General features: G+C 38.7%; 1 protein-coding gene across 9 annotated transcripts in view; it reads right to left on the bottom strand.

Moving 5' to 3' along the window:
* The window catches only part of Mbnl3 (muscleblind like splicing regulator 3), a 108,688-nt gene that overhangs the window by 37,082 nt on the left and 46,848 nt on the right, over positions 1–24,758 (bottom strand). Inside the window, exon 1 of one of the 9 annotated variants that reach the window (XM_074063583.1) lies at positions 6,588–6,696. The exons of 7 other annotated variants lie outside the window; for them this stretch is intronic. The gene's annotated coding sequence lies outside the window, so the exon portion shown is untranslated. Of the gene's footprint in view, positions 1–3,336; positions 3,602–6,587; positions 6,697–24,758 lie in introns of those variants that run through there. One more of the 9 variants, XM_074063584.1, reaches the window with a different exon arrangement.

Below are 24,758 nucleotides of genomic sequence, written 5' to 3'. Positions count from 1 at the left end.
GTGTTTTCATTCAACACTCACTATGCATTTTGCTTATTTATAATGTCCAATGGTTTCTGCAATCACCACTCCATATTTAGTTATCCTTCTATGAAAGCATCCTTATAATTTCACTGAGCATCAAGGTATGTCCCTCAAAACTTTTATAGAGCTATGAATAATGCAAACCCAAATGCACTGTGACTGTTCTTTTTTATTTTTTTGAAGGAGTATCCTCATAAATTTGAATATTTTAAAATGGTTATTCTTAATGACATGATAACTGTACACATTCATGGCGTACAGTGTGGTACTTCAGTACATGTACACAATGTGTAATGATCAGCTCAGGATAATTGGTCTATCACCTTTAACATTTATCATTTCTTTGTGCTGGGAATGTTTCAACCACGCTACCTAGCTATTTTGAAATATACAATGAATTGTTTTCAATTATAGTCACCCTACTGTGCTATAGAACATCAAATGTTATTCCAGCTTCCTATCCAGCTTCCTGTCTGTACATGTAGCCATATTAGATCATGGGGACCAGAAGTCTCTATAGTTTTACCTCCCCTGACAAAAAGCTGACTATAACTCAAAAGTTAGTGTGAGAAATTTAAAATACACTACTGTTTTCTGGTCAAGTTTGTCCTTTTGTTTCTCCCATTTTATTTTTAGTCAAACTTAAGTGATTTACAAGATCTAATAACATCTTCATTTCAAATGTAACTTTACGTTCTTCTGCAAGACATGGAAAAAGAATTTATAGGTAGTGAGAGTTGAAAATGATAGTAACCTAATCCTCCTCAATTTATACAAATAGCCTAGGAATGGCTAGCTTCCATGCACATAAGGACTGTAAGGAAATCATGATACATGCTAAAAACCCCAATAATGGGGGTCTTTTCCCCTAAGGGAAGCCATAACCACCACTTTCCATCTACCAGATCTTGTATGAAAGCAAAGACAGTCTCAGGGATTTTAGTGCGTAGATCCTCCACCCTCCACAAAACTGGGGCTATCTGGTCAAAATCCACAGCCTGGAGGAGGCATGGACCTTGGTGACTTTCACCAGCAGGCATGCTAGTGTATGCTTCTACTTTGGAAAACCTCCTCCTTCCTCCTTCTCCTCTCACACCCTAAAAGTAAAGGCTCAGGCCTAAATATTCTGCTGTCTTTTCTCATCTCTTTTTCCCTGGAGAAATGGAGTTGTTCCAAAGTTTCAGGCAGCCCTGCAACTGTCCAGATCTCAAATCCCTATCTACCTCTGACCTCTCTTCTGAATTTCAGTCCTTTTCATCACCAGCTGCAGCTGCATTTGGAGATCCTGCCCCCTAACCAGGTCTAAATACCTTACTCCTGACCTTCCTTCTCCTTTGCCTATCTTTCATCTTGCCACGTAACTCACATTCTGGGCCATTGCATCAATCCCTACGCTCTGGGGCAGTTACACAGCAGCACTAGGAAGAGAAATTCAGCAGCTGCTGAGCGGGATGGCCTGAGAATTGCGAAGCCCATCTAGCCTGCTAGGGACAATTAGCACCCAGGACTAGAGGAAACAATTTGTAACTCCACAACAACAACCACCACCACCACAAGACTCTATAAAGGCTGTCTTTCATGTTTAGGAATTCCAAACAATAGATTAGTTTTAAAAAAACAACCAAAAAAGAATAATTGGAATTTCACTGTTTGTTGTTAATTTCTTGAATTTTAACATCATTATATTCATTGTAATTAGGGGCAGAGAGAAAAGGAAGGAGAGGGCGAGCACAGTGTATTTGGTACATTTTCTTTCAATCCAGAGATTTAAAAAAAATTCAACATGCCTTTGTGCCTTTAGATCATTGTCCACTACGTATAGTAAACGTCTCTTAAGCTTTTTCTTGGGAAATGAATGACATTTTTCAAAGCAAAAACGGTACACAGAAATAGCAAAAAAAGAAAATTATACTTTAAAAATTACATCAAGTTGGACTATAAAACTAAAGCATGGAATATGAAGCAGAATGAGTTTTAAAGAAACTTATACATCTCAGTTATGAGATTTTACTTGATTTATACAGCATTCTTTGTTGAATGACATAATCCATAATTTAATTCTATAACAATGCAAATGCAAAGCAATACAACCTTACCACAGATTGCTGCTTATGTTAAAGAAAGCTTATAAAATAAAAACTCTGCATTTTCTATCAAAACAATAGATGAGGAGACCAAGTAATTTAATATCTATGTTATCTGTGGAACACAATGTTACAAAGGGAAACCAAACCCCTCCTGTTTTTTTCAAACTGACTTCAAAATTCGGGATAATATATTTTTATGAAAAACACTTGGTGATAATAAACCTCTAGATAGCAGTCATTCTTCAAGAGGCCCAAATTTAGTTATAGGCCAAAATACTTTAATTGACATTTGGGGGAAGGGCAGATGTTGTTTTTGGCATTTGGTAACACTTGCTTTTCATCCTTGGAGGGGATAAAGGCAATGGTAAAGCTGATGTGGATGGAATGGAGTGTGGATGGGGGAGGGATTGTTCCAACAGAGTATGAAATCAACTATTATTCTTGTCCTTTGGAAAACCAGTAACTATGGACTATAAAGGAGAGTTCTAATGATCTCCCTATACCAGCTAAGCACTCTGAATGGACCACAAGATACCTTATCACACTGGATCTCTAATAGCCCAGGAACTATCTTGGGTCTGAAAAGGTTTCGCTAACCAAGTCAATGATGTTCCAAGCCCTCCTTCTTGCAATCTAGACTCCCAGGTCAGAGTTGCCATGCACTAGTGCAAAGGTCATAAATGTTTTAGATCTCTGACAGTTGCTATCCTTTGGAAGAGTACGCTGTAGCTTAAAAGTAGTAGCTAAGTCTCTCCCATCCCTCAAATAAACACACAAATTAAACATTAAAGTGTTTAGAGCGCAAACCCATTCATGCCTTCCTCAATTTCCCTCCTTTTCCATTTCCTTTTGGCCTTAAAAACATGCCATTCTCATGTGGTCTTTCACTGTGTTCGTGAGTTAAGAGTTAAGAAAACAGCAAAGTGATTCAACAGGAAAGGAGTTCTCTGCTGAAATAAGTGCTCCCACACCTAGGAATCTTCCAGTTCCCTTTCTCCACCTACATCTTTCAAAATGCAGCCAAAGAGCAGCAGGGGAGGGAATGGCCAATGACATTTCTGAACCACATCTGCATCAAAAAGTTGGTAACAAAGGAGAAAGCTGCAGAGCATTTATAAAACCTCCCAAATTCAATCTATTGCCTTTTTCCTACCTTCAGGCTTTTCACAAATGAATACAAAGCCTTTGAGAGAGAAAAGTAGCATTGTAGTGATTCAAATCTTACCTAAATCTTGAGCGTTATGAAGAGTCAGAGTCTGTCAGATAACAAGACTTCCCATGCACTTGGTCGTGGAAAAACCCTGTGAAAAGCACTTTCTACTTTCACCAGAAAGCTCTACCATCCATCAGAATAAGAAAAGGGCCCTAGGAAGCAGAAAACTACCTTTGTCAGTCACAGTATCTTAACAAAAACAGCTGTTTGCAGAATGACTTGCATTCTCAAATACATTTGGAGTTGCAGGGGGGAAAAAAATCCCCCAAATACCAACTCTGAAATAGAATTATAACTGGATTGCTTTTTCAAAGACATAATCTCACTGATTTGCCAGACCACCAAGAGTTAAACATTAAATGTTAAACACACCACACGGATAAGTTATTCTATGAAGGAAAATATTCTTATTCCATTTTAATACTGATGTGCTAAATGGAAATTCCACTGTATCATCCTTATATTCATAAACACTGAGAAACCAGTGGAAATGACAGTAAATTTAGAATTGCAAATCATAAGCACTATATTGTCTGATTCCTGTAACCACCAGTGACCCACTGAATCCTATGAGAAATCCAAAAAGAAAGGGCTAAAAGCGAGTCAAAATCAACATAAATGGAGTGTTAGCCAGACATCAGCCTACTAACAGCAAATCACCCACTTTTCTTTTAGAATTGTTTCTACAATAACGAATATAACCTGCAACATTTTCTCTTCCAAATACTGTACTGTCAACAAATACTGATATCTTGCAAGAATATCCTTAACATTTTCCATACCATCTTTATTTTAAATTTGAGATGTGGATAAAAATTTGGGGAAAAGTTTTAACAAAACACTTCCTGAACACATTGATGGTAAAATTAATGAGGCTAAACATAAAGGGCCATGGTCCTGAATGGAGTGGGCCATCAATACTGCATTCTCCCTTCCTTGCGCTTGTTGGACTCCTGTTTTCTTGACACTACCCTTAAATGCATACACAGCAATGATGGTTTCAGTGCAAACCAGCTATCAAGCTTAAATAGTCAAGAAGGTGGGAGGAGGATAGAAGAATTTTCTTGCCTATCTGTCTCAAGACAGTTTTTCAATTGTGACCTCCAAAGGCAGAAGGGAGGATTAGGCTCAACAATCACTCTGTTGTTCTAAAATATCCCACTAAGATAATTCCATTCCCAGAACTGAAACATTTTGGGGCTGAACCAGATTTGAAGGAACATCTTGTGCACCTCTGGCTGGCAGAGAAAGAAAGCAAAGGCCAAAGGGGTGAAGTGACTTGTCCTAATTCCCAAGCAGCTCAGTGAGCACAAAAGCCAAGTCTCCAGGCTCTCACTACCCAATATGGACTCTCAGTTCAAATGACTCCTCCTCTGTAAAGATTTTCCTGAAGCCATCTCCCCACCCCCACAAATCCTTATCTCTCTTTTCTTTGTGCCTCCAACTGTACACTCAGTATTGCCATAACACTTATCACTGCATACATCAATAAATTGTTCGAATGCCTATCTCCCCTATTAGACTTTGCATCTATCTCAAGGTAGAACTCTGTCTTCCTCATCTCTGAATCTTCAGGGATGTGTCTGTACCTGGTGAATAGTAGCCACACCACACAAGTTCCTTAAACTTTGTGAGAACCATTTTACAAGGCCTAACGGTTAAAAAGTCTAATTCTTTCTCTTGCTATTTCTTTTCTCAAGATCTTTCTTCTCTACCCAAGAAAGAGAACAACAGTCAACACGTGACCAAGGCTATCCATGTTTTTCTTTTCCAAATGGACCGTTATTCTATTTGGGTCTGGAAAATAGTTAATCTATAATTTTTTTGCTGTAACCGTAAACCTTGAGGAATATGTGACCACTGTGACTGCAACATCCCGATAATTTAGTATAACTGAACCGTAAGTGACATAAATCCACGAGGCACACAGACAGAAACCCTAGTCCAATTCTGGGGATCTCCAGTCTGAAGAGCCCACAGAATATGGGGCCCCTCTTGCTGAATAAAAAACCAGCAGCAGATCCCTATCTAATCAACACCTGGGCGTGCCCAAGGGGAGCTTTGCATTTCCAGGGTGGTTTACAACAAACTGCTTCTCTAACTGCTCCACCCCTACCTAGAATTTCTCAGAAGGAGCTGTAGGTCACATTCCCTAAAGCTACTTAGACAAAGGTGAAATACATGACTTTAGGAAAATTACAGCAGGTGGAGCCTTCTTGTGGATCTCTACACATACTGCCTTACGAGAAAAACCATTCTGCCCCCATTCAGCTTCCTTCACATTAAACATTTATTTTCCAATAATCATGAGCTTGAAATTTTTCTTTGACTTTTTTTTTTTTGAAGAGCAAATAACACTAAAAATCCTAGTTGCTGTTCACCGGGAAAGCAAGCCTGGCTTGACCAATATTGTAAATCTAATTCCCGCCCCTGTTCACCCCACAAACAGACTTTTTACCCCTGTTCTAATCAAATACCTTCAATCACTTTAGAAAAATATTAATAGAGTATTTGGTCAATAATAAGCTCATCTAGAATGCATCATCTCTGTTTACAAAGTAGTAAGCCAGAATCAAACTAAAAGCCAGAGATAATGAAACACATTGGTACCAAGTTACCAAATGTCAGAAGGCAGTCCTGATGGTAAGTATTCATAGAATCTGTCTTTAAAGCAGCTGATGGGAGACATAAAATGCCATGAAATCCAGGGAAAAGGGAAGAAAAAGGAATGGCATGCAATTCATTACTTCAAGAAACAAAGCACACACAAAGCCATACAATAAAAAAGCTACTTACTACCTAGACTTTGGTATTAAACAACATTAAAAGGGTGTCTCTCTCTGGCCCATAAGTCAAGTCTCCTGCTCTCTGGTTCCCTCACCTCCTTTGTCTGGACACCCTATTCAGCATCCACCACAGCAACTAGGAAGCCAGGACAAAAAGGACACCAGCTGCTTGTACACTTTCTTCCCGGGATGTCAGATTTATCGAATAAAAACACAGAACTCCCAATTGAATTTGAATTTCAGATAAACAATAAATAATTTTAAAATACAACTCTATACAGTATTTTATCTGGCAATGCTCTCTTTCTCTCTATCTGTTCTCCCCTGGTGACTTGAGCTAAATAAAGTCAAATCCTCCAAAACTCATTTTACCCCCTTCACTCCATAAGGTCCTGAACAGCCCCTTCCATGGATCAGCCCAGGAATAGTAGGTCAGCTGCCCAGAGTGAAGCAGAAGGCACCTGAACCCCAGCTTACCTGACCAGCTGCAAGGAACTGAAGGAAGTTGACTGTTGGGGAAAGCAATTTTTTTTACTCCATAGCTCCTCCCACCAAAAGCTTCACACCAATCGCTAATCCTGTGGACCATTCCACCTTCCCACCCACAGAGGCAAAACTTATTTAGTTCACTGCCTGTTTAAATGTCTTTGGTGCCTGCTGGAGCTCCCCCTCTAGGTTAGGACAAGGAGGAACACGAAGTATGACTGAGATCCTTTTTTTTTTTTGGTGTTAGGGATGAGACCCAGAGCCTTAAGCATGCTAGGCTTAAGGTACAGCCGAGCCTGACTCCAAATTTGTACAACAGTTTTTTTAAGCATACGAAGTTGTTACTTGAAGATGAAGATTTTATGTTTTTTAAAAGGTTTGTCTTTGGAGGGAGAGGTTAAGAGTACATGTTAACTTTTTATTTTTGTTTAGCCCTGCCCATAGAATACTCAAATTGAAGCAAAAGTCATCCACTAAGGCCTAGGAAATGACTGCTTTGTATCATGATTCTCCAGGCGTAAGATCCATGTAGGATCTGAATAGTCATTATTTACATGGAAATCTCTTTCAGTCAATCCTTGATTACTCACATTAAAAGAAAGGGAGACACTGAGGGGCATGGCTAATTCCAACAAATCACATCATACATTTTGGAAAAAAGGCAATCCAGAATAGCTCCACATTACTGTGCATACAATCTATAACATACACACATGTGTCACCGAAGTGGTAGCCACAAACATAGGAATCGATTACTAGTCCTGAATTTATTTTTGTTCCTCCAGAATACAGACTCTTTCATTGTAATTATCAAAGATTCAGAAGGAGTAAGGTCAGAAGAAATGAAAGCGTGCTATGCTAGGGAAGTTCACACACCTCCAGACGTAGGGTGGAAGCATGACATGCTACAACTGGAAAAGCTCTTGGAAATCTTCTGATCCAGCATTTGCCAGAGTGCACCAGAGACCACTAGTTCCCAGGTGGGATTCTCAAAAACTAGGTGTACTGGTCAAATGGTCGGAAGAAATGGCAGAGAGCATAGGAAAGGTTCTTCCATGTTCTGCAGTGTTAACTCTGTATCTACCAAGGCCAAGGTTGTTTAATAAAGAACCCCCTCTGACATCAAATGCCACAAACATCCCTCTCGAGTGCCCTCATGAGAAGACTGATCTAATTCATCTTCCTCACGATACAGGTAAGAAACTGAAGCTCAAACAAATGCTCACGACCTTGTACAGTCCAAGTAAGCTTTTCTTCACAGTTTCAGTTTGAATTCCTTCCAAACTTGAGTGAATTCCAAAACACTGGATCTACTATTGAAATGATACTTTTGCCTACACTTGATCCCTCAAAAGCTAACAACCTGGATATTTTCCCTATGATTGCTACACAATAACATCCCACAATCATCTCCCCAACCTCCTTCTCCCACGAAGCAGTAAACTTCATCTTGCCCCAAGACTGCTGTTTCAAGGCTTCACCCAGGCAACTGCTGAAATAAGAACTTCCAGTCACCTCTGTCTAACTGGCTTTCCTACACTGTGATTTTTTTCCCCTTGAAACCAAGCCAGTAACTTTAGGTGTTCCTTGACTTAAGAGTCTCAAGTGAGTTTTAACTGTACTAAAACTTAGGAAGTAGGAAGGTCTTTGGCAATCCCCTCGATTCCTAAGAGTTTTAGTTATGCACTAAGTGTGAACTTTGGGGTTTCCACTTGGCAAAATTAAATTTCCTATTTCTAAGTAAGAAGAAAGTTTCAAACAAAAATTTACTTTAAACAAATATCTCACAAACATGTAAGAAGAGTGCATATAAGGTGAGAAAGGTGCCGATTATTGTTCAGATTTCAACAATTTATCTTTGCAGGGCTTGGTGTGCTGCTAAGAATAAATTAAAAAATTATGCCTCTACAGCCAGTCATCTATCCCTCCATCTCAAAGGTATATAATAGGCAGATACAATTGCTAATTGTATCTGCATTTTGAAATAAGGACACAAAGATGAAAATCAGTCACTCTTGTGCTAAAACTGAGCTTCCTTTTAAAGAGATTTAAAATGTGATATTATAATGGTTGTTTACAGGGTCTTACTAAATTTGTGAGTTTGAGATCATGTTCAAACTCCAAAGACAGCTACATGTATTCACTTTAAAGCAAGCATTTTCTGCACACCTCTACCCTCTCCCAAACTAATACCGAAAAGACAATTGGCAAGTAAAAGTTTGACTTGATGACATGCTACTGTGAAAATACTCTGAGGTATTCACTAAGCCTACGTTGTGTCCATAATAATGTATATGCATTGCCTAAAAGCCTTATGAACCCTTAATGCTCACTTATTATTAAAACTGTAGGCGGCTTAGAGTGTCACACAAATCTCAAAGGAAACACCAAACTTTTACATGTACTGCGTATTTAAATACTTGGGCATTTTTTAGCCAAGTGGTTCTAAAATGCAGCTGAAAAGCCAGCTTACTATCTGTTTTTGTTCTCTAGACATGAAAGCAAGCCATGTACTGGTATGAATTGCTTTGGGCAGTACTGGAGTTGGAATTCAGGGCCTTGTGTTTGCGAGACAAGTGCTCACACTTGAGCCGTATCCCCAGCCCTTTTTGCTCTAGTCATTTTTTATGTAGAGTCTCATGTTTTTGGCTGAGGCTGGCCTGGACAGGCAATCTTCCTACTTAATCACCTCCCACATAGCTGGGACCACGGGGATGGACCACCAGGTCTGGCTTATTGGTTGAGTTGGGATCATGCTAACTATTTGCCATGGTTGGCCTCAAACCATGATCCTCCTGATCTCTACCTCCTGAGCAGCTGGGATTACAGGAGTTGAGCCACCATGCCTGCCTTTCTTTTTTGAAATATAAAGATCTGTTCTGCCTGAGCCAAACACCAAGTGTACTAAGTTTCACCCAAAATGTGTCTCAGAGGTATGAACTGAAAAGACAAAAGTTCTAAATGAAACTGCCGCAATTACTTAAAAAAAATATGCGTTTTACAATGATCATTTCCCAAGCTAATTCAGTAAACAGAGCAACCTGCTTAAAGTCACCCTCTTCTTCCTGAGAGCAGTTAATATTTGATGATAAGAAAACTATTCCTTACTCCAAGAACTAAGCAAGGCCATCTACAAACAAAGTAACTAGGTCGGGGTGAGTTTAAGTAAAATAAAGTGATTGCGGGAGGTTTTCTGCTTTAAAATAAATCAACCTCTCAACCATAAATGTATCATGCTCCTAACAGAAAAAAAAGCTGAAATATGACCCCTGCCAAAGGATTCCGGAATCCCAATCTCAAGGAAAAAAAATCAAGCAAAGATCAGAGAAAAGTAATTAATTAGCTTTAAAATCTATCAACTGTATTTGCCAAATCACTTTAAATAGCTGACACAAGACTTATTTGAAAGCCGGCAGAGTGGCTCAAGTGGTAGAGCGCCTGCCTAGCAAGTGTGTGGCCCTGGGTTCAAACCCCAGTGCTACCAAGTTTTTTGCATCTTAATGAGTGGAATCCTTGTTTCGTTGAGGAAAAGCAAAATAAAATAAAACCAATCTACTCTAGCTCTATTGTGTCTTCCTGGAAATCAGGATAAAATTAGAGCACATCTTTCTGAAGAGATAAAATGAGTCTGTTTACATCTCTTACATAAGGTAAATCAAATTCCATTCTAGAAAATGACCGATAAAGTTGATAAGCAAAATAAGCTTGGTGGTATAAAACATCAGTGTGCCAATTTCACATGGATTTTTCTACTAAAGACAGCTGGTGCATTTATTTGATTTTACATTGTTTCATGCTTTACACCGACTTTAGAAACTAGACTGTAGCATATAGGTTAAATGATTCTTGGTACTCCAATACAGACTATTTATGAGTGTGCTACAGAAAACTTGTATGTACAGTCTTAGCCATGTGACAATTGCTAACACAAATTTAGAGACAAGATTGAGGCACCCGTGAAATTATTTTTCTATTAATATTATGAAAGTAGTCACCATGACAAAAATTAGTTGAAGGTTTATAGAATACTGCGATACTATCTTTTTTTTTTTTGAATCACAGTCTCACTATGTAGCTCAGAAGACTGGTCTCAAATTCCTGCTGCTTCAGCCTCCAGAGTTGCTGGGGTTCCTGGCATGTGCCACCACATAGGACTGGTTCATAGTTTTCCCATCATTTCTACCTAAATATTAATGGCTAACCTCATTGTGTATTTCCCATTTGCCATATACTGGCCCAAATACTAGATGTGCATTATCTCATTTATTCTTCACAACTGAGGAAACTGAGGTACAGAGAAGTAAAGAAACATACCTACGCTTGACAGAACTAAAAGGCAGCAGAACTTGGATTTCAACCTAGGGCCTCTGGAGCCAGAGCTCACACTCTGAAGACCAAGACACTGTATTGCCTTGTAATATTGTGGTAGAGCTAAACTGAGGTTCAAATCTGTCTACTGTCTGGGCCACTAATTTCCCTTTAATAAAGACTACAATTAACTGACTGTCCAGAAATATATGTATATATTATATAAACATGTCCTCCCTCTCTCTCTCTTTTTTTTTTTTTTGTGGCACTGGGGTTTGAACCCAGGGCTTCACGTTTGCAAAGCAGAAGCTGTATCACTTGAGTCACTCCTGCAGCCCAACATATCCTCTCTTAATACAGCTTTTTAGTAAATGTTTACAGAGTAGCATTTTGCCAGTTAGTTTGGGAGAATCAGTTTCAAATGATTAGGATTTGGGTCATGGGAGCCTCAGCACAAGCCACGATGACCTGATGAAAGGAACCAGCAAAATCCTATGTAGATAGAGAAACAGTGGGGAAGACAGTGGGCGTGGAGCAATGAGCTGATCTGTGCACTTTGTGTGACCATTATTAAGCACATTCAGAGAACAATCTTTTCAAAACACAGTGGTGCCTTTTGGAAGCAGGCTTACTCAAATCACCAGTGTTTGAGTGCTGTGGGTTCAACACCATTGCAAAGCGGAGGAAGCCTCCAAAATAATGACAAAAGATCAACCTTGTCACAAAATGGAACAAAGTGTTCTGAAGCATTTCATTCCTCTAAAAACACTGGCAAATGAGAACTCACAGAAAGTACACACACCACCTCACAATATATAACCCCACCCAAAGCTCTGTTTCCGTGGGGATTTTATTTAAATGACCATAGAATAGGTGCTCTTGGAGATTTTTAAACACAAAGGAGGAGGGGGCTGCATCGTATAAATATGTCAATCACAGAAACGTATCAATTCATTTCTATAATTTATCATTTAGGTTTTTATGCAGCGTTATAGACATTTGCTGATGACACTCTGAAATCTGGTCCTTATCATAAGTGACTGAACAACTGAGCATGGCGAATCCAAAAGTGAACTTGTGCTTTTAAAGATGACATGACTGGGAAAATAATGACAACAACAAATCCAGTTATATGAATCAATTGTTTGGAACCAAGTCACAGACTGTGATGTTTTGGCTCTGGAAAGTTCCCCCAAGGCTCGTATGTTGGAGCCTTGCCATCCAGATGTTGTCACTACTGGGAGGCAATGGAAACTTTATGAGGTGGGGCCTAGTTAGAGGTGGTAGTTGGAAGTGGTGTGCCCTTGAAGGTCTCTCTCTCTCTCTCTCTCTCTCTCTACCTCTCTCTCTTTACCTCTCTCTTACTCTCTCGCTTCCTGGTTGCCATGATGTTACCAGCTTTCTTCGACCACAGGCCTCACTGTGATGTGGCCAAGTGACCATGGACTGACAGCTCTGACACCACGACCAAAATAAAGCTTTTCTTCTTTAAGTTGATCTCTCACGATAACACAGACTATTCATCTAGCTTCTAATGCATTTGTTCCTAGACAAAGAAGGAATAAATTTTAATGTGAAAGCACATTTTATTGGAAAGAATGCTAAAGTAGAGCCCTGGATTCTAATTACTTTTGGATCATCAGTAAATTATTTTCTAATTATGTTAATTAACTTTTCTAGGAATAATTCCTGTCTCCACATACTTTATAGGTTCTTTGGAAGAATATAGGAACAGCGTAAAATTTACCACACTTTGAAACTAAAATAGTACCAAAGGAAGAAAGTATTGTATTTATTTTTCTTTATTAGTTCTTTACAATAAACTAAAATACTTACTGGTGATTAACTATACTGACAAATTACACCTATTTTGTAGCATTTACCTCTCCACAGGAGGTATTGCATAGGTGTTGATTATGTAAGTAATGCAAATTGTCATATGCCCGGCAAGGGAATTTATATATAATGTAAGTAAACTGAGGATACATCTCTTATTAGAACTGATTATTACTGTTCAGAAGTTGCTTTTCCCACGATTTAGTGGTATCATAGGTGAAAGGGCAGAAGATAAAGAAGCAGATCCAGGCTTTAATCTCATCCTTGTAAATCATTTTGCACCCTTTTCTTTTCAGCTGGCAACAAACCAATGCCTACTTAAAGGACTAGTTTGTCTAATCAAGAGACACTCTTTTACCATCACAAGCTTCTTTAAGATTTAGCTTAACAAGGGCTGGTGGTGTAGCTCAGTTGTCTAGTATGCAGGAGGCCCTTGGTTCCATCTCCAGCCACCTCATAAAAAGCAACAAACAAAACACCAAACAAATTTAGCACAACAAAAATTCACTTTAGAATAATAATAAAACCCTCAAAAGTTTTTGTAAATGAAAAATCACAGAGCATCACACTCCTCAGTTGATATTATTTTAGCTCTGACTTTACCATAATTAGTGTTATATTTTATTTCTAGCATATATTAAAATGATAAAAAAAAAGGTCAGGCAAGGTGTTTGTTCCTGGTAAGAAGGAAAGCGAACAATGGACTGGAAAGAAAGATGTAATGGTGCTGAAGATACTAACTAATGATTAATTATAGCAAAAGGGTTTTAAATATTATTTATACAAATTGTTAAAATAATAAAATTGAAGCTTATTATAAAACTGTTTATAAATGGTTTAGCTCATTTTCATTTTCCTTTTGCATCTCAATAGGCCAAGACTGACTCATATAAATATAAAAAATATTTAAGTAGTACACACACACATGAACACATATACACCCCCTTGTCCCCACATGTGCTGCGTATGAAATTTTGTAGGTCCATTAGAACAGCTAGCAACATCTCCAATAGAACTTTGAAAGGACAAAAAACATCAGTAATTTTAAGGTTTATAGTAGATAAATAATTAACATAATTTTATTTCTTCACAGGTTTCACATATTTAGATGCCAACATAATTCTTGACCAACCTCCTATAATGTAATATTCCAGGAAAAATTTCAATATGATCCATAAAAATAAGATTCTCTAGTCAAAGAATTTTGAGAAATGTTGGGTTGATGAGATAATCCTCATCTGCTGTCTTTCGTGCAGTACCTCTCAGAGCATTCCCTCAGCTAATAAGCATCGTGATGCTCCTTGAAGGGGGAATATAATAGGTTTCCCAAGGATAAATAAGTCCTCCAGAGCAGATAGCATTTTCTCCCACCAAATCCGAATAGAAACAATAACCCAAGAAAGGGGCGAGCAGCACAGAATACCCAGATTCTGAACTTTGAAACATTATTTTTCACACACACCCTCCTGGTACTGTTACGGTTTTCTCTAAACCAGTGGTTTTCAAGCTCTAACGTTCCTCAGAATCACCAGGAGGGTTTCTTAAAACACAGAAGGCCAGGCCTGCTTCCCGAGTGTCTGTTTCAGTGGGTGTGTGGGGTGGGGCCTGAGAATTTACATTGCTCACAAGTGCCCATGTGAAGCTGGCCTGTCACTCCTGTGACCCTCTGCTTCAAGGGAATACTGTCCTATCTGTCTAACAATATTTTTTGTAGCTATTTACTGAGCATTTTCTTATGCTCCTGGTAACTCAGTGAAGATTTGGACATCTTAATTTCACATGTCTGGCATCAGTAACAGTGTTAGTAGTCATGTAAAAGAAGGCCAATCCAGATGGCTGAAAAAAAGATTGGGGTTCTCTAAATCTATGCTACTACTCCCGGCAACCACACTCATTTTCTATTTACAGAAGCAGGGCTAGTCCTTATAATGTCAAGTGAGCAGATGAGAGCTCTGCTTGCATGTTGCTTACATTTTGCTCTACAAGCTTCTCAAGAGTGTTTTTCGAAATGTGTTCTATGTACCCAGATATTTAAGTGAAAAAAATTCCCCACAGTTCTCCCATAAATTCCTTCATTGCATTCATTTATTCATTGCAGAATCACCAATCATTTGAAGTATTACCACTTCTCCTCACCCCTCCAAAAATATCTGGAAAAATACAAGCTAAAAGGAAAAAAATACTTTTCACAGCACATGAACAAACAACCCAATGCTGACCACAGCATTTCAGCATGGGTAGTCAGAAGTTGAAGTATCAAATGGGTTCCTAATCCTCAAAGCAAGCACGGAATTATGCTCACCAGTTGCCCCCTGCAGTAAGGCAGCAAGAAAAGTACATCTCATACACCACTTTGCTTTGTATTTTTCTCCCCACGGTACTGGGGATCGAACCCAGGCCTTGTGGTACTGGGGATCGAACCCAGGGCCTTGTGTACATTACCAATGAGCTACACCTCCAGTCAGCCTCCTTTTCATAGTGAAGTAAATAAATACCTTTTAAGGATTTCCAAGTATTTTTGTTCTTCCATTGCTATATTCAGAGTAGTCTCAGCTGCACTTAGCTTATTTCTTTGTTTTACTTTATTTTAGACTGACACATAATTTGTACTGAATTGCTGGGTACAATTATAGATGATAGTGTGAGTCACATATACATTGTATGATGATCAAATCTGAGTATCTTTGAAAGCCTATTTAAAACTAATATCCCCCGTCTGCAATACTGGAATGCTTGGAATATACTAACATGTCTAAGTGAAAACCATTCAGAAAACTTACTAAACTGTAAATGAGAAATCAGAAATAGAATCACTCCCTTTCCTTGCTAACTCGCTCTCTTACTAATTATACAACTACATTCTCTCAAAAGGCTTAGAAATGACGTACAAGAACAACACTTTTCCAGTGTCATTACAGTTAGCCTAAAGAACAAGACTGATATGATGGGGAAGGTGGCATGATGGGAATAATGATATCAAAGACTTCAAATTCTAGACTACGTTCATTGCTGGGCCTAAAATGTAGCTATGAGCTTTCTGACGACCACAGTAAACAGGAAAGTTTATTGAATTGCATTGTTCCTTCTGCCTGATCAAAGAAGGCATGTTGTTCGATAAGCATCTCTTGTGTGAAAAAGACTGCACTGGATACTGGAGAGGAAACAGAAAAGACATGGACCCTGCCCACCAAGGTTAACATAACCTCTTCCACAGCTGCAGAGGCATGAGGAATGACGCCCACAGAGTGCTAGGACTTGATTCCTCTTGAGAGGTTGTGAACAATGGGGAGTAATCAAAGGTGCCTAGGGGTGCATGTTTATTTGTTCTGTTGAGAAGGCAGAGGAGCCAGTTTGATGGGGAGAAGGCTTCTCTGGGCCATAATTAATCATGGTCTCCCTTTGTGCTTCATGGAAAGCAGAAGAGTTTATAATAAAAATGTGATTAAAGTGACACAAATAATTTTCTCTTGAGGGGAAGGTCTTACTGTCCCTATTCCTCCCCGTTTAATTAGTATGTTATTTTACTTATTATACTTTCATGCTGATTTAATTTCAAACACATTATTACAAGAGTCAATTTATTTCGAGATGAAAAGCATTTCTCAATAGGTGACTCCTAAGGTCCTTCCTTCCTTCCTTCCTTCTTTCCTTCCTTCCTTCCTCCCTCCCTCCCTCTCTCCATCCCCCTTCCTTCCCTTTCTCTCCTTGTCTTCTTTCCTTCTTCCCTTCTTTCTCCTTCTTTTATAATCTCTGACTTGAGAGCAATGTCATTTTTTATCATATGTGTTTCTCTAGTGGGAGAATAGGAAAATTTGGGAAGAAATATGTGAAACATATATCACATGCCACCAAAGTGAGGTCTCAAGAATTTGGAGGCAGAGGTGATCTTGGTTCTGTCTTATCCCTCAGTTGCCTATTAACATATGCAAATCACAATTATGGAAATCATTGCCAAATGTTGACTTTGGCTGAATGCTGCAAAATACTTAAAAGTATTTTAAATTTCCTTCTTCACTGAAACAGTTTACTAAAATGTTCCAGGCACCTCTGCTGGTTTTGAGAGCAACGTCACCTGCCCAAACTGACTCATCAGATCTTTGTTACTGAGGATTGCACCAAGGCTTCGGGATCCTCATTTTGAAAACCAGAGAACTACTCAGAATGGAGCTGGAAGTGGAGGAAAGTGTAAGACATTGGGCTAACTTCATAAACTCCAAGATTTTTAGGCTTAGAAAAATTCCTTAGAATTAAGGAAATTCCATAACATTTCTTAAAATTAAGATTACTTTCTCAGGCAGGTAATGTGCCTTAGCTAGTTGGGAGGCTGAGATTGGGAAGATCATGGTTTGAGGCCAGCATGAGCAAATAGTTCAAGAGACTTCCATCTCTACAATAACTAGGGCAAAATGTACTGGAGGTGTGGCTCAAGTGTAGAGCACCTGCTTTGCAAATGCAAAGTCCTGAGTTCAAACCCCAGTCCCATCAAAAAATGAAACAATTTTTCTTGGCCTTTCTACGCTCAGACTCTTTGGGATTTCCAAATATCATTGTGTATTTAGGGCAAGTTACTGATTGAACTCTAAATATATGTTTCTCTTCCACAACCCCCCTCCTTTTTTTTTTTCAAAATATGAACACGTACTTGACTCAAAATGACCTTATTACTGCTAATCATGCTTTCAAGAATACCTTGATTAGCGAACTGCCAATCTGCTGTAAAACCTAAACATCTGAAGGCAAAATAATGTTTGACTATTACTGGATTATCATACTAATTATTTTTAAATAATATGTAATAGTCGCCCCTCATCAAAAGTTTGAAAATCCCTATATAAAATAAAAGTACACAAAATGCCACATTTGGAGAATATCTAACAGCACTTGATTCCAAGGGATGGAATTACATTTGCAAAAATCAGAAATGTGTAGGCCAGGAAATCTAGGTTAAAATGCGTTTGAGTGAGAAAAGTTGACACCTACATGTACACAATTTCCATCCATATTTAAGCTGTAGAAGCATGGTGCAGATGAAGAGTGCACTGGGCACTTCTCAGTTAAGCCTGAATTTGTTCTTCCTGGAAGTGATTCAGTGAGCTTAAGTTTCATTGAACAAATCCTTATGAAGGTCCTATTAGGTGTTAGGCACAAAAGAAAATAGTGAAGAAGACAGTGACTAAAACAAAACAAAACTACACAAAAGTACAGTCGACCTTCACTTAAATGTCACTTAAAAAATTTTTTGTTTGGGGGACAGCATCTCACTATATAGTCATGGCCAGGAGCTCATGATTCTCCTGCCTCAGCCTCCCAAGCACTGGGATTACAAGTGTGTGACACCATGTCTAAAAAATTTAAAAACCTAAAAGTTTTCCTGAGTAGTTACAATTAAATATTATTCTAAAATAATTAGCATGATAATCTAGGAATAGTCAACATTATTTTTGTCTTTAAAATAGTGGAAATTGAGACCTCACTTTTTAAAACGGACTGAAGACAGCATAAAGAAACTCACCAAACACTGCCTGAAAATGGGGGGAGGAGCCAAGAAGCGGGGCTTATGGAAAACAATAGAAAGGGTGAGTCTGCTCAAAGTCCACTGTATACAAATATGGAATTATCACAATGGAACTCCCTTGCACCGTTAATGTATGCTAACAAGAAATAGTTTTAAAAACTCCCAGTAATTGCAACGTAGTCTAAGGAACCTATGCCAAGTGGAACACAAGAGTCACAGGCTGCAGTAGAATGTCAATTACCTCTTATTGAACTATGTTGATTTTATCTGCAAATCACCTCCATTTCTGGCTTTCTCTTTCCACTGCCACGAAACCCTTCTCCTTTCAAGCCTTCAATACTTCAACAGCTTCCTAAAAGGTCCCCTTTAGTGCCCTGCACTTTGGCTCCACAAACTTTCTTGCACAGATGGAGAGTGTCATGTCTCTGCTCAAAAAAGGTCAGATTTCTCAGAGCTACAAGATGAAGTCCAAACTCCTCACTGACTTTAGAGCCCATTCCTCTGCAGCTCAAGCTCCATGCCAGGCCTGCGGACTTAACACTCAACTCCCCAGACACATCAGTTTCCCTCTGTCTCTGCTCAGTTTATCCCCTCTGCCTGGAATATCTTCCTTTCCTATCTTCAAAGAGTACTTCAAACAGTGCCTCTCCCCCAACTGCATCTTTAAAACCCACAGCGGGATGTGACCTTAGACCGTGCCTCTTCACTTGGATTCTTTTCACTGAGTCTATACCTGCCTTATGGCAATAACACGAGTAACCTCATACTAAGATGTCAGGCGGGAACCACATCTTCCACGACTTCTGTGTTGTGCACAGTACTGAGCGCAGTGTGTAACAAGCGATAGGTTTAAATAAATGTTTATTGAATGAATTGTTTCTTTGGGGGATTGAATGTACATAGATGTGACAGGCCTTGAAGCACTAAATAACCCCTGCCATTTAGAAAAATCCTTGTAGCAAACCACAGCCAATAGTCCTACAAATGGAGCGCTGCTGCTTACTCTCTTGTTACTGCTAACAGAAGTAGTGGGTTCCCATGACTGACTCAAGGCCACACAAGGAGCCTTTGTTAGAACTGTTATTACAAGGTAATATTTTCTATCCTCATTCCATTTGCTGATACCGTGTTTCATTCCAAATATTTCAGTGGTAACATTTGTAACGCACCCAAGAAAGAAGCATTTATCAAGACTGCTTTCAGGCTTTGAAATGTAAGACAATATTCCAAAATAAAATTCTTCCTCTAGTGGGGTACTGGAGGAGGGAAGATAGTCATGGTTTTAAATTTTTTCCAGTTAGATTTAAGATTGAATTTGTATATGCAATGTTTTCCTGGCCAATATAAAATGAAATAAACAGGAAATTGCAGACACTCTAGTTATGATGTTTTTCTAAATGCTAGAAAAAATTAAGTTCACTTAGGGAGGGCATATTATAAGCATAAAACTTAGCAAGAGAGGGTAGTTACAAGAACACAGAGTTCATGGAGATATTAAAAATCTTCAAATTGTTACTTCAGTGTCACTATCTTTCACAAATAGAAGGATAAACAAAGGTTTTTAAGACAATGTGACAACACTGTCTCAAGACAGTGTAAGAGTATGATATCTTAGTGAGAGACTACTGAGACCACAATTCTGCCTATGCAATGTATTTTGAAGCATATAAAACATGGACGAAGAGTGCAAAGTCACAGAGAAAAAAGGCATTCTCAAACCAGGTGTGGTGGTGCACATCTATAATCCAAGCACTTGGGAGGCTGAGGAAGTAGGGGTATGAGTTCAAGGCCAGCCTGAGGTACATAATGAGACCCTATTTCAAAGAACAATTACAAAAAAGCAAAAGAGGGTTGGGGATGTAGCTCAGTGGTAGAATGCTTGCCCAGCATGCACAAGCCCTTGGCTCAATTCCCCAGCACTGAAAAAAATAAAAAAGAAGGATTTGTTTGAATTTTTGCATGCCAAAAAGAGAAATCAGAACAGCTAATTAGTACATAGCTGGCAAATCATGGCTGACACATATTACTGTGGACTCTATGCTTTCAAATTTGTGGATGATTTTCAGTATGGAAACTGCCGCCATTGTCTACCCAGAAGGATGTGTGTAGGAGCATAGGTTAATTTTTTTTCTATCAATTTCCAGTGGGTAAAAAATTGAACTGTAACTGAAAAAAATGCCCATTTATGATAGAAAAATCCATTTTAAGGCATACATTTGAATGTCTCTGACCAAGTTATACCTTCAAACCTTTAAAAAAAGATAGATCCTATAGTCACGGGTACTTAACTAAATAACAGATTAGATGTGATATTACGAAATGCTACACAAATTCACCATAAGCAAGAAACTAGTACTGATGTGTTCCACCTCCAGCAGCAATATATTAAGTCTAAATAGGGGAGATGATTTAGAAAATAAAAGGTGGACAAACACAGGGAATGACTGACTGAATTTTAAACAAGCAACCTCAAGAAAGATGACAGAAAGCATGAGCTCAGTGCCTAATTATATCGAGCAGTAACACTTGACTCTGAGGTGAAAACTGAAGGTTTTTTGTAGAAATAAAAACATTGAAACCCAAGTAGGATTGCAAATCTGGACTACACGACTACAACAAAACCACAAATTTAAGTAATAGAAGATGGATTGCACAGTCGAAGAAACAGAGAGGAAAATGAAAAGATCCTTTAGGGAAACTGAGAAACACGCAGATGGCTGAGATTCCTTTGGAACACACAACCCTAAATGAAGGATCCGGTGACACACTGAGATTGAGGAAAACAGGGTCATTGTCAAGGATGGTACAGGTAGACAGCTCATCTCTTAGGGCAAAATGAGCAGTAAGTAAATGATGTTCTTGTAACAAAAAGTTATATTCTTAAAAAAACGAATTGCTGTTTCCAGATGTGCAGAAATACCTTGTATTCACATTTCACAAAAATCAGGTACAGAGAAGAAAAATGTTTGAACTGACTTCATATAGAAGTGCTAATATAAGAACAGAATTATTTATCTATTTCTCTACCATGTAAGCATTTCTTCCAAACATAAGAATGGACATGTAATGCACTTTTCAAATTTCCGGTTTTCGAATCTCTCCTACTTAATGGGGATTTTATAATCAAATTGGGATTGGGGAGCATATCCCCAATCCTGGTCCTATCCCGAGTCCTTTCTCATCAGACGGTCAATTGCAATTTGGCTGCAAGGTGGAGAGAGAAAAGATCTTGAGCTGTGATCCCATAAAAGAACATTTTGAGTAAGCTGAGTTAGAGCCCAAGTTATTTTATAAAAAATATCCGACCCAATATGAGGCCAAAGTACTACTACAATGTCTTCGGCTTATCTGTGACAGATACCTCCCCAGCTGGCCAAGGCGCTATATTAATGAGCATACAATAGAAGCAGACATCAAAGAATATTGTGCAATAATAGCCCCCAAATTTGGGGAGAGGGATGGACCAGGAAGCAGAAACAACACAGTGTTCTGCCACTGAGCTATTTAGCAAAGCTTAGTGTCGCAAAGTTAAGAAACTTTGTCTAAAAACTAAAAGCATCCTGTTTCTTTTCTTCCTCCTTTTCAGAACAAATTGTCCAAATGTTAATCAATGAACTTTAATTTAAAATCTTAATCTAAATAAAGTACCATGAAACAATAAAAGAGGGAGTGATTATGAAAGGAAAAGTTGGCTTCCTCTTCAACTCGCCCCCCTTTTTAAGTACAAAAAGTGAAAAAGAACTATACAAGTTCACAGACAGTGAGGGCATCCCAATATCTTATGGAACAGCGTGACCTTGACCCCAGCAAGAGGAGCTGGTGCTTGGGGTTTTGTGAAACAATAGCCCTTTTGATGTTTTCTCCATTTCCTTCTTCTCCATAGGGAAAAAGTCTGAAACCATTGGAAGAACACTGGAGTCATCTGGCTGTTTCCATAACTGCATATATGACCTTGGGTAAGTGACTCTCCTTCACTGGCTCTTACTTTCCTTATACGCAGATGGTGAAAGTTTTGGACAGAACAGTCTTCCTTTGACAGCCAAAATTCTTGACTTGCTAGTGTTAAGTATTGTTATGGGCACAAGCACTTTTCAAAACTAATTACCTGACTAACTGGGCTTTTGGAAGGCTGTTCCAGAATCAGCCATTGTGTAGATATCAGTTTGTATTGTTTTGTTTTGTTTTTTACCATTTGGGGATGGAACCCAGGGTCTTGTTCATGAAGGCAAGTGCTCTACCACTAAGCTACATCTACAGTTTTCTTATTACCGAACCCAAACCTATTTAAAAAAAAAAAGAAAGGAAAAGGAAAAGAAAAAACAACACTCTGTATTTCTGAGCCCTAAAAGACAGGAGATGCACATGTAAGGTTAAAAATGGTAACTTAAAACAAAATTTCATTTTGAGGGATAAGGGGTGTATGTAGCTCACTGGTTGAGTGTATGCTCTGGCATGCAGAAGGTCCTGGGTTCAATTTCCAGCACCCCCCCACCACCATAATTTATTTTAGACTTATAGAAAAATTGCAAAAATAATACCTTGAGTTCCAGTATACGCTTCACCCAGGTTCCCATTCTATTAAAAACTTAGGTGCATGGAAGTGTCACGATGAAACTCCCTGTACAGCTATGTTAAACAAACAAAAATGTCTTTTTTCAAAAACAGACAAAAGGAAGGTAAAACAAGTCCTGTCTGGAAGGTTGGTAGCAGTGGGAGGGGGAGGACATAAGGAAAGGGTATAGGAGGATGAATATGGTAGAAATATTACATACTCATGTATGAAAATGGAAAAATGAGACCTGTTGACACTATTCCAGGAATAGGGGGAGGGAGGATAAAGAATGGTGAAGGGGGTGAATTCAACTGTGATATATTATAAGCACTTTTGGTAAATGTCACAATGTACCCCCAGTGTAACAATAATAAAAAAGGGGGAAAAAACTTATTTAACCATAACACAATGACCCAAACCAGGGAGCTAACACAGATACAAGACTCTTATTTAAACTACAACCCTTATTTGAATTTCAGCCAATTTCTCCCTGAGGTCTGTGATCTTGACACTTTGGGTGAGGACTGGTGAGTTATTCCGTGGAATGTTTCTTGTTTTGTGTCATGATCATGAAAGACAAGGAAAAAAACTGATGGAGGCTCACAGACTGGAGAAGGGTAAGAAGACACGACTACTAAATGTAATTGTGGGATCCTGGATTGGTCCCTGGGACAGAGACGGGACGTTAGGAAGACTGTTGGGGAAATTCAAATATGGTCCCTAGTTAAGATTCTTGCACAGTGTCAATTTCCTGGGTTTGATAACTGTGCTATGCATGGTATGTAAGTTGTTGACATTAGGTGGGATCTGGGTGAAGAGGATACGGGAGCTGCTTGTGCTATTTTTGTAACTTTTCTGTAAGTCTAAAATTATTTCAGACAAAAAGTCTAAAAAGTAAGGCTGCTCTACCAATACATATTTATTTGAGTACTAATTATAACCGCATTTTTCTTTGAGAAGAGTCTTTTGAAATGTCCAAAAGAGCAATGACTTTTATCAGTGAAGGACACTTCCATTTTAAGCCAGTATCACAGAAGTTAGAGATTCTGACTCAGTAAGATGTTATTTGCCTTGAGTGTCAAGTTGACAGGGCTCGCTTCTGTGGCTTCGTAGTGCAGGCAGTCATCTCTGACAGAGCTTATAGATGGTACTGAGGTCTTGTGTAGTGACCTGGGGATTATGTTGCTAGGATTCTAGCTTCTGGTAAGCTTTGCCTTAGCAAACAAGGATGAGCAAATATTCAATCAAAAAATAGTCAATTTTTGTTTTGCAGTGTTGGGCATTGAACCCAGTGTCTTGCACATGCTAGGCGAGCACTTTACTATTAAGTTGCATCCCCAGCCAAAAATAGTTCAATCTTAAACTAGTAAAAACTACTGTAACTATTAGTGCTAATACGGAATATACCAGCCCGAGGGCCAATTATTGCCTATGAGGATAGATTCATATCCATATGCCCAAACAACAGGTTTCACTTGACAAAATATCATTATGCCTATAATGTATGATGTTTAAAGATGTAGCATGAGGTTGTTTTATATGCATTCTTCTCCCAGTTCCCATCTCTTAGGAATGCATATGGGTGACATGAGTGTCTGTCCTCTGACTATGCTTGCTGCTATAATCTAAGCCAGAAAATAACTGTTACAAAACTACCCAAAATGCTGAGTATGGTGGAGATATGGGATGGGTATTGATCTGTCATAATAAAATAATGGCAACATTTATATCCTTCCTAGATAAAGGTGGCTGACATCACACAGTATGTCGACTATGGAGTGGAAGGTTCGAGACACCAAAATATTGTTGGTGCAGAATAAGTTGGCTATGAAAACAAAGGTGAATTTAATTTTAAAAGGGATGACCCTTTGTTTAATCTAAGGGACACTCACTAAAAATGCCAACCTAGATCAACAGCAAACTCTAATGTCAAGAAATCAGTATAGAATAG

This window comes from Castor canadensis, chromosome X, assembly GCF_047511655.1.
Source record: "Castor canadensis chromosome X, mCasCan1.hap1v2, whole genome shotgun sequence".
NCBI classification, from domain to species: Eukaryota; Metazoa; Chordata; class Mammalia; order Rodentia; family Castoridae; genus Castor; species Castor canadensis.
Note: the sequence above shows the minus strand (reverse complement) of the source record. Positions and strands in the feature narration are given on the sequence as shown.